Raw genomic sequence first — 6,894 nt, 5'->3', positions numbered from 1 at the left:
TCTCCAGGTCTACAAGCTTCCGCGGGGCTTCATTGGTCAGTAATCTTGTCGAAATTTCTCTTTAGAGGCATTGAAGATGCATTTACGTACACTTGGTCTCGGCTGCATTAATAAGTTTCTGGTAGCTGGTGACATATATAGACCCATCGTATTCGCCCAGGTATTCGTTGAAGAATGTACCCAGGGTTCCGTTTTTTTGCAGTTGGGCTTTTGTCACCTTCATCCATTTGATGTCTTCCTCATTCCTCTGTAACTGTAAGAAGGCACAACCATCTGGTTAGTTGGCGTCGTGTTTCTATAACAGTCACCATGCTAACGTGACACTTCACAGGAGACACTAGATTGTTAAGAATATTCGGATATTATTCGGATACTGGATATTCGGATAATTCGGATACTGGGAATTTGTTAAGAATATTCGTTAAGAATATTCGGATACTGGAAATTTGCCAGTAGCCTGATCGTAAGTCAATTGTGGCGAAGTATGAAGCCGAATGGAGACAGTCTATTGCGTCGTCTATCCGGGGCAGTGGATATACGTCCGTCTTGGTAATTTCGTTAAGGCGCCGGTAGTCGACGCAGAAGCGCCATGAGCCAGCTTTCTTTTTGACCAAAATCACCGGCGCCGCCCAAGGACTTGAGGATTCCCTAATCACGCCCTTCTGCAACATCTGGTGGACTTGTTCGTCCCTTATGAAAATTTCTATGTCCAGTCAAAAGACAGTCTGCGTCCCGAAGGAAACAGACTGCGTGCGTCCTGTGTGTTTCCTCTGTGTTGGAATTTCGCCACCGACTTTCTGCGTACTCCAAGTGTCCCGTGTGTTTCCGTCCTCCATGCGTCCAGTCTATCTCCCAAAGGCAACACAGACACCATACGGCCTTTGTGTGTCCCCTATATGTCTTGAAGGCAACAGACCGCATTCGTCCCTTGTGTGTCCCCTGTATTGAAATTTCGCCACCGACTTTCTGCGTCCTCCAAGAATCCTTTATGTTTCCGTCCTCTACGTATCCCACAAGCTTCCACCTTTTGAGTGCCCTTTGCATGCTGTCAAATAACAGCACCCAACAGCCAGCTGCATGTAGAAAATGTCAGCCAGCTCCACAGTCACTGTTTCATGCTGCAGCTGTAAGAGCAAGCTGACGAAAATCACATGAATCACACGACTCTTGCAAACCTGACTATTTTATTCAGGTTGGATCCATACGTGCTGCTGCCGCCTGCCACACCAGGTGTCGCCTCATCTTTACCCCTCACAGGACGGGATAGCCACTGCCACGCTTGAACCTGAAATGACAAACGCATTGATCGCATATGAAGGGGTTTAAACAAACACGTCTCAAACATTTGCTCGTTATGCTTATAAATATAAAGGAGTGTTCCCATACAACACTGAACCAAGTATCCTGAAAGAGAAGGTACAACTTCTAGGTTGCAAAATTAGCCACAAAGTTTAGACCACATAAATTAACTAATGAGCTTACGAACATCAAATATGACACTGTTACATAGGCAACACAACCCAGAAATAAGTACTGTTTAGGTTCATGGCCTCCTCATGACAGGCATTTATACAGCCTCGCAAGAACATTTGAGATGAGATTATTGCAGCAGCACTGTGGGAACAAAGCAATATGGGGGGGGGCAGGGAAGGCAACATAAAATTGCATGAACATGCTAAGACAGGCATTGATCAGTCGTCATCATGAGTAGTTGCTTGTGTCTACGCGTTCTTTGGAACCTATAAAGGCAGCAGTTTTATTGTGCATTTCGTTTAAGAGACAGTACTTGCATTGTCTAGTTTATTTGTCTGGGCTTGCTTACAAAAAGCAAAATGTACATCACCATGAACTGACCAACCTCTAGGTTGGCTCCTCACTTTTTATATTTCCTTGTGTCGATGGGTAGCAGACACAGGAACAGAAATAAAAAACAACCCTAGAAAAACGTGGTGGATAGCACACTTGCACCCATCATTGCACGTGTGCCACGTGGTCACTCATCCCAACAGATGTACAGTGCACGGAGTGACCCCCACGCAGCGAAAGCTGGGCGTGGTCGCTCTGTACTTTGTGAAAATACAAGCTACTAGAAAGATTTGACAGATAGCACAAACAGTGCAGGTGCGCCAACTTTGCACCATGGCATGAATTTTTCAACGCACAACAGAAAACGCACCGGTATGTCAGTGACACCGTGGAGGAGAAATTCGAAGACAAACCAGGACATCAGCGACAGTGAAAGGGTTAAAGTGGTCGAATACAGCAAATTTAATTTCAGGGTTTATGCTTAAGAGCAATGAGGAAAGCTACCGCAGTAACTTGAGCTGACTACTCTGTAACGTGCACTCAAATGCTAAAAACACAAGCATTTTTGCATATGTTTGGACACAGAGCATTCATACTGTTCGGAAATAATGCAGGTTTTTTCTACTATAAACATCATAATATTGCCCCCAACCACGCCATTTGATTTGTTTACAAAATGTTTTGTTACAAGCACCTGGCCACACCCTGCAATCTTATCCTTTTTTAAGGGAACCGTCTTTTTCCCCTTTTTCCTTTGTATGCTGCACCAGCAGTCCTGTTTGATATGGAAAGGGTGTTGCTTTGCGATCCCTATCCTAGCTTTTCCTGTTTTTTATTGAAAATGTTCTCGATCTAAATGAATGAGTGCAAATGGCCAGTACGATGGCCAGTGAGACTCATTACACTACATGAAACACAGTGGCAAAAAGGCACGCAATACACCCTTTTCACTGCTAGGCACAAGTTGCATCTAGGGCATTGAAGTGAATTCACCTAAATTCTATTTCTGGGTGCATGGAATTGTTTCACTCATGTAATGTAATCCATAATATGACTTTTGAGTAGAAGTCTAAAGATCTAGTTCATCTGTAATAGGCGGTAGAAGAAAAATCCCCACACACTGTCTGTGGGCACCACGCAACTACCACAGTGAACAAGGGTGACAAAGTCGTTATTAATTGATTCATGGAGCAAGGACGCAGCCCTGATGCGACAAAAAAAAATAAGAAAGGTACCAGGAAGTTTCTCACCCTCATCGGTTCCTTATTTTTTGCCCCATCTCTGCAATGTTCTTATGTCTTAATATCACTAAGGTACCACAAGAATGCCACAATGGTTTTCTATGTTTTCATGTTCTCTCAGCCTTCAAAATCGAGATTTTCATGCATTTCACAGCCGTAATGAACTCAACTTACAGGTCGTGCAGGATAGATAGAAACAGGAGGCAGCCAATTCTTCTGGTAGCTCACAACGTACATCCTCCATGTCAAACACCTGGCCCTGTAAAAAATGGAAGTTCAAGTAGTAAACAAGCCGTAAATATGCGGTATAATTTACGGCTTGTTTGTAGGTGCAAAAAAGGCACCTTCAGTTCTTTCAAGCTAAAAAATAAGTACAGTGCTCACTGATTGAAACGCAACACTGCGAGCGTGTGGCCGCCAATACATGCAGCGCCGTCCATGGACGCCGCTGTCGCTGACAGCGCAACGCTGTCGCTGCGGGGAACCACTTCCCCGCTTATTGGCAACCGGAAGCAGCAAGCTTATGGTCAAAACACTCTCATCCTCGTGGTATACCACAATGCAACACCTAGCTTCCACGGGCGTCCACTGGCGGCGCTGCATGTAGCGCAGGCCACGCGCTTGCAGTGTCGCATTTCAATCCGTGAGCACTGTACATACATGACAATCCTTACAAGGCTTTCAGCCATACTTTAAAGGAACAGAAGCATCCTTACACTGAATTAATGTTAAACTAAGCCTATTAAATATCCCTAGGTGGTAGAAATCTGTGGCCCCAGATTTCCACTGTGCAAGCATATTCTCTGGTCCAGAGGGTGCGAAACGTGGTTACGGCTTTTAAAGGAGCCATGAAGAGAAAACACAAGTTTGGTTCATTCAAAGGATTCCGTTGCTAGAATCATGCTGACACCATTTTTAACATAAACTCCACTCAAATAAGCTACAAATTAGGAACAAAGGAAATGGCCATGCGACCCACTAGCTCATTTCCCGCAACAGAACCTATGTCATACCAGCCAGCTCTGCAGTTAGCGGAGGGCGGCAACAGCAAACGCGAAATAGGCAGAGGCTATAAGCTTGCCGAACGAACTATTTGCGCTTAAATGTAGGGCACATTCTTTTTACAGTAGTAAGAATGGTGGGACCAACAGTAAAGGTTAGGAAAGCACACGTAAGCATAGAAGTACCGATGCGTACTGCTGTTGGTACTGCGCGCACTATGCTTGGTTTAGCTGCACAGGACTGCGGGGCTTTGGGGTTGTCTCGGACAACAATGGCCGATTGACACAAGCAACGGTGTCTTACATGACCATATTTGTGGAGCGAGCACTATGTTTCACGAAACGATTATTTTCTCGCTGAACAAAAACAAGCCACGTTTAAATACGGTAAAAACAAAACAAAAGCAGAAAGCGGCTTGCCACGGTATGGTGGCACCATCTCGGTTAACTAACGGTAAAGAACGTTTCCCAATCGGCTACAGAGCGGTCGGTTCCTGTGATGTCATTGCAGACCCTGAAAATGCACGATTTAGCGGGAAAACCAAAATTTTAGCTTCAATTAATGAATTTCTCAGTGAATAAAGCATCGTTTGCATTTGGACAAGTGCTGGGGGCACCATACCACACGAAATCTTTCGAATAACACAAACTTGTATTTTGTCTTCATGGCGCCATTAAAATTCTCTCTGAGGCACATGGTGAACGTCTCAGCGTGCCAATACCTCCAAGGGGTAGGCAAGTTGAAATGCTGACGAAACGAAAAAAACAGGATGGCGAAGGAGCACGGTGGCAAGCCCACGCCCTGTTTAATCTTTTTCGCACCGTGATTGTATCCCCATCACATGCATATTTGTAAGAATCAACACGTTTAACCCATGCTCAACATGTTACGGTCAACACAATTTATGCAAGCCAGCTACAAATAATGTCACACCACACAAGAATTTCTGTCTGATCATGACGATGCTGGATGAGCTTAGGAAGGTGGAAAAATTTCTTGCATTAAAACAGTGAAAGCTGCCCTGTGACTGCACCAGCAATGCAGGCTGGAACAGCATGTTTTCAAGCTGCGACGTCTAAACAATTATCTGGTCAAATGTTCACTGCCTAAAGACCTTGTGCATGTGGTACTACTTATAAAGTTGCTAGCAATGCTTAAATGTTGAAAATTCAACGTATATGCAACTCTTACGTATTATAACTACAAATGTAATGCAGCCTCCTTGCATTTCTTTACCCGTAAACGAAAACTACCCGTTAGAACAATGCTAAGCTGCCTACGTCCTGTAAAAAAATATACTGTGGGTCAACTGCCTCCTAAAAAAAAAAATCGGGGAGTGGGCGTTTTGTTTTGCAACCATTAACGCAGTTTTCTTTTCTTTTTTTTTATGCAACAAGCTTTAGCGTCGAATCCACCAAAGCCAAGCGGCGGCCGCTGGGCCGTCAGCATATTTTCGTTGCCGGCAATGGCAAGGGGGTCGATCACTCACACAGCATACTGGCCGCCGCTCCTGGAAGCTCATTATGACCGCGCCGACGCAGCCGGTAATTTACAATAAAAGAAGCGCGGCGAGCCGAACACCAAGGAATATACCCAACACGTTTAACAACACAGCACTGCGGCAACGCGTAATAAAATTTTAACATGCACCACGATAAACAATCACTTACGGCAGAACACGCAGCATTTTTCACACGTCGCGTCGACGGACTGGAACTTGCAGTAGAGACTCTTGATTCACGTAGGCACGCACAACTTGTCAGGTATTTTGTCAAATGGCGACCTCGATGTGCGTTTGCTACAGCAGCGCAGTACGGCGACGACACAGACGCTTTGCCAGCACTCACGATGTTTCAGGTGGCACAAGAGCACTAACACGTAATATTACGGCAGGAGGAGGAGGAGGAGGAAGAAACTTTATTTGCACCAGTCAAAGGCACAGAGTAAGCTCAGTGCCCCCCCCCCCCCATCAGTCGGCCGGGATCCCTTGGGACACGGCGGCTTCTAAGGCGAGACCGATGACTTTTCGCTGAGTGCTTGAGGCCAGGCTGAGTAGCAGGACCTCCCAGGATGCAGTATTTCTATGAGGTTTGTTGTAAGAACGTAGCAATTCACGTAACACCAGCAAATCGAAAACAAACCACCAAAACCACGCACAACGAACCAGCCACGTCTTTTCTTGCGCACCTATAACAATGACTGCATATATGCTAGCCTAGACTAGACTTATTACTACAGTTTGCTATCTAGCAGTCATAGAGTTTTAGCAGTTACTTTCTTCCTTCATCATCACCCCTGAAGCAAACTAGGCAGACGCCATTATAGTATTTTGTTAAAGTTGATAATAGCAAACATATATATAATGGCAGTATATTTTCTTGATGCGAGCAACGTCTTTTGTTGTCGTAAGTTGTTGCTACTCAAAAGCGAATAAAAATGGATTAACAAACGAAGTTATTATCATCGTCATCTACATCTAGATTGACTGTTTTGTGTTTTGTTCAGCGTCCAAGCATTCACCATTCACTGTTTGTGGGCTTTTCACAAACAGAACGGCCGTATAAAAAAATTATTCCCCGCAGACATACGCAAACACACGCGCACACGCACACACACACACACACACACACACACACACACACACACACACACACACACACGCGCGCGCGCGAGCGCGCGAGCGAGCACACACACACACACGCACGCGCACGCACTCACGCACGCACGCACACAAAAGCACCGTGCGTCAAATCCACGCAGGCAAACAATTCACTCAAATGGAGGCTTAGCAAGACTATGTGAGCTCAAGTATTTAGACCTAGGTTTACGACCCGGCCGTGCAGTG

The 6,894-nt window shown here is 45.2% G+C and overlaps 1 long non-coding RNA gene across 1 annotated transcript; it reads right to left on the bottom strand.

Moving 5' to 3' along the window:
• Positions 1–1,131: 1,131 nt before the first annotated feature.
• Positions 1,132–5,942, bottom strand: LOC144180401 (uncharacterized). Its single transcript, XR_013324401.1, has 3 exons — positions 5,720–5,942; positions 3,222–3,306; positions 1,132–1,285 (listed from the first exon to the last, which is right to left on the bottom strand). It is a non-coding gene; the product is annotated as an uncharacterized LOC144180401 (long non-coding RNA).
• Between the last annotated feature and the right edge of the window lie 952 nt (positions 5,943–6,894).

Source organism: Haemaphysalis longicornis, unplaced genomic scaffold, assembly GCF_048455015.1.
Source record: "Haemaphysalis longicornis isolate Haplotype H1 unplaced genomic scaffold, Haemaphysalis longicornis Haplotype H1 scaffold_4, whole genome shotgun sequence".
NCBI lineage: Eukaryota > Metazoa > Arthropoda > Arachnida > Ixodida > Ixodidae > Haemaphysalis > Haemaphysalis longicornis.
Note: the sequence above shows the minus strand (reverse complement) of the source record. Positions and strands in the feature narration are given on the sequence as shown.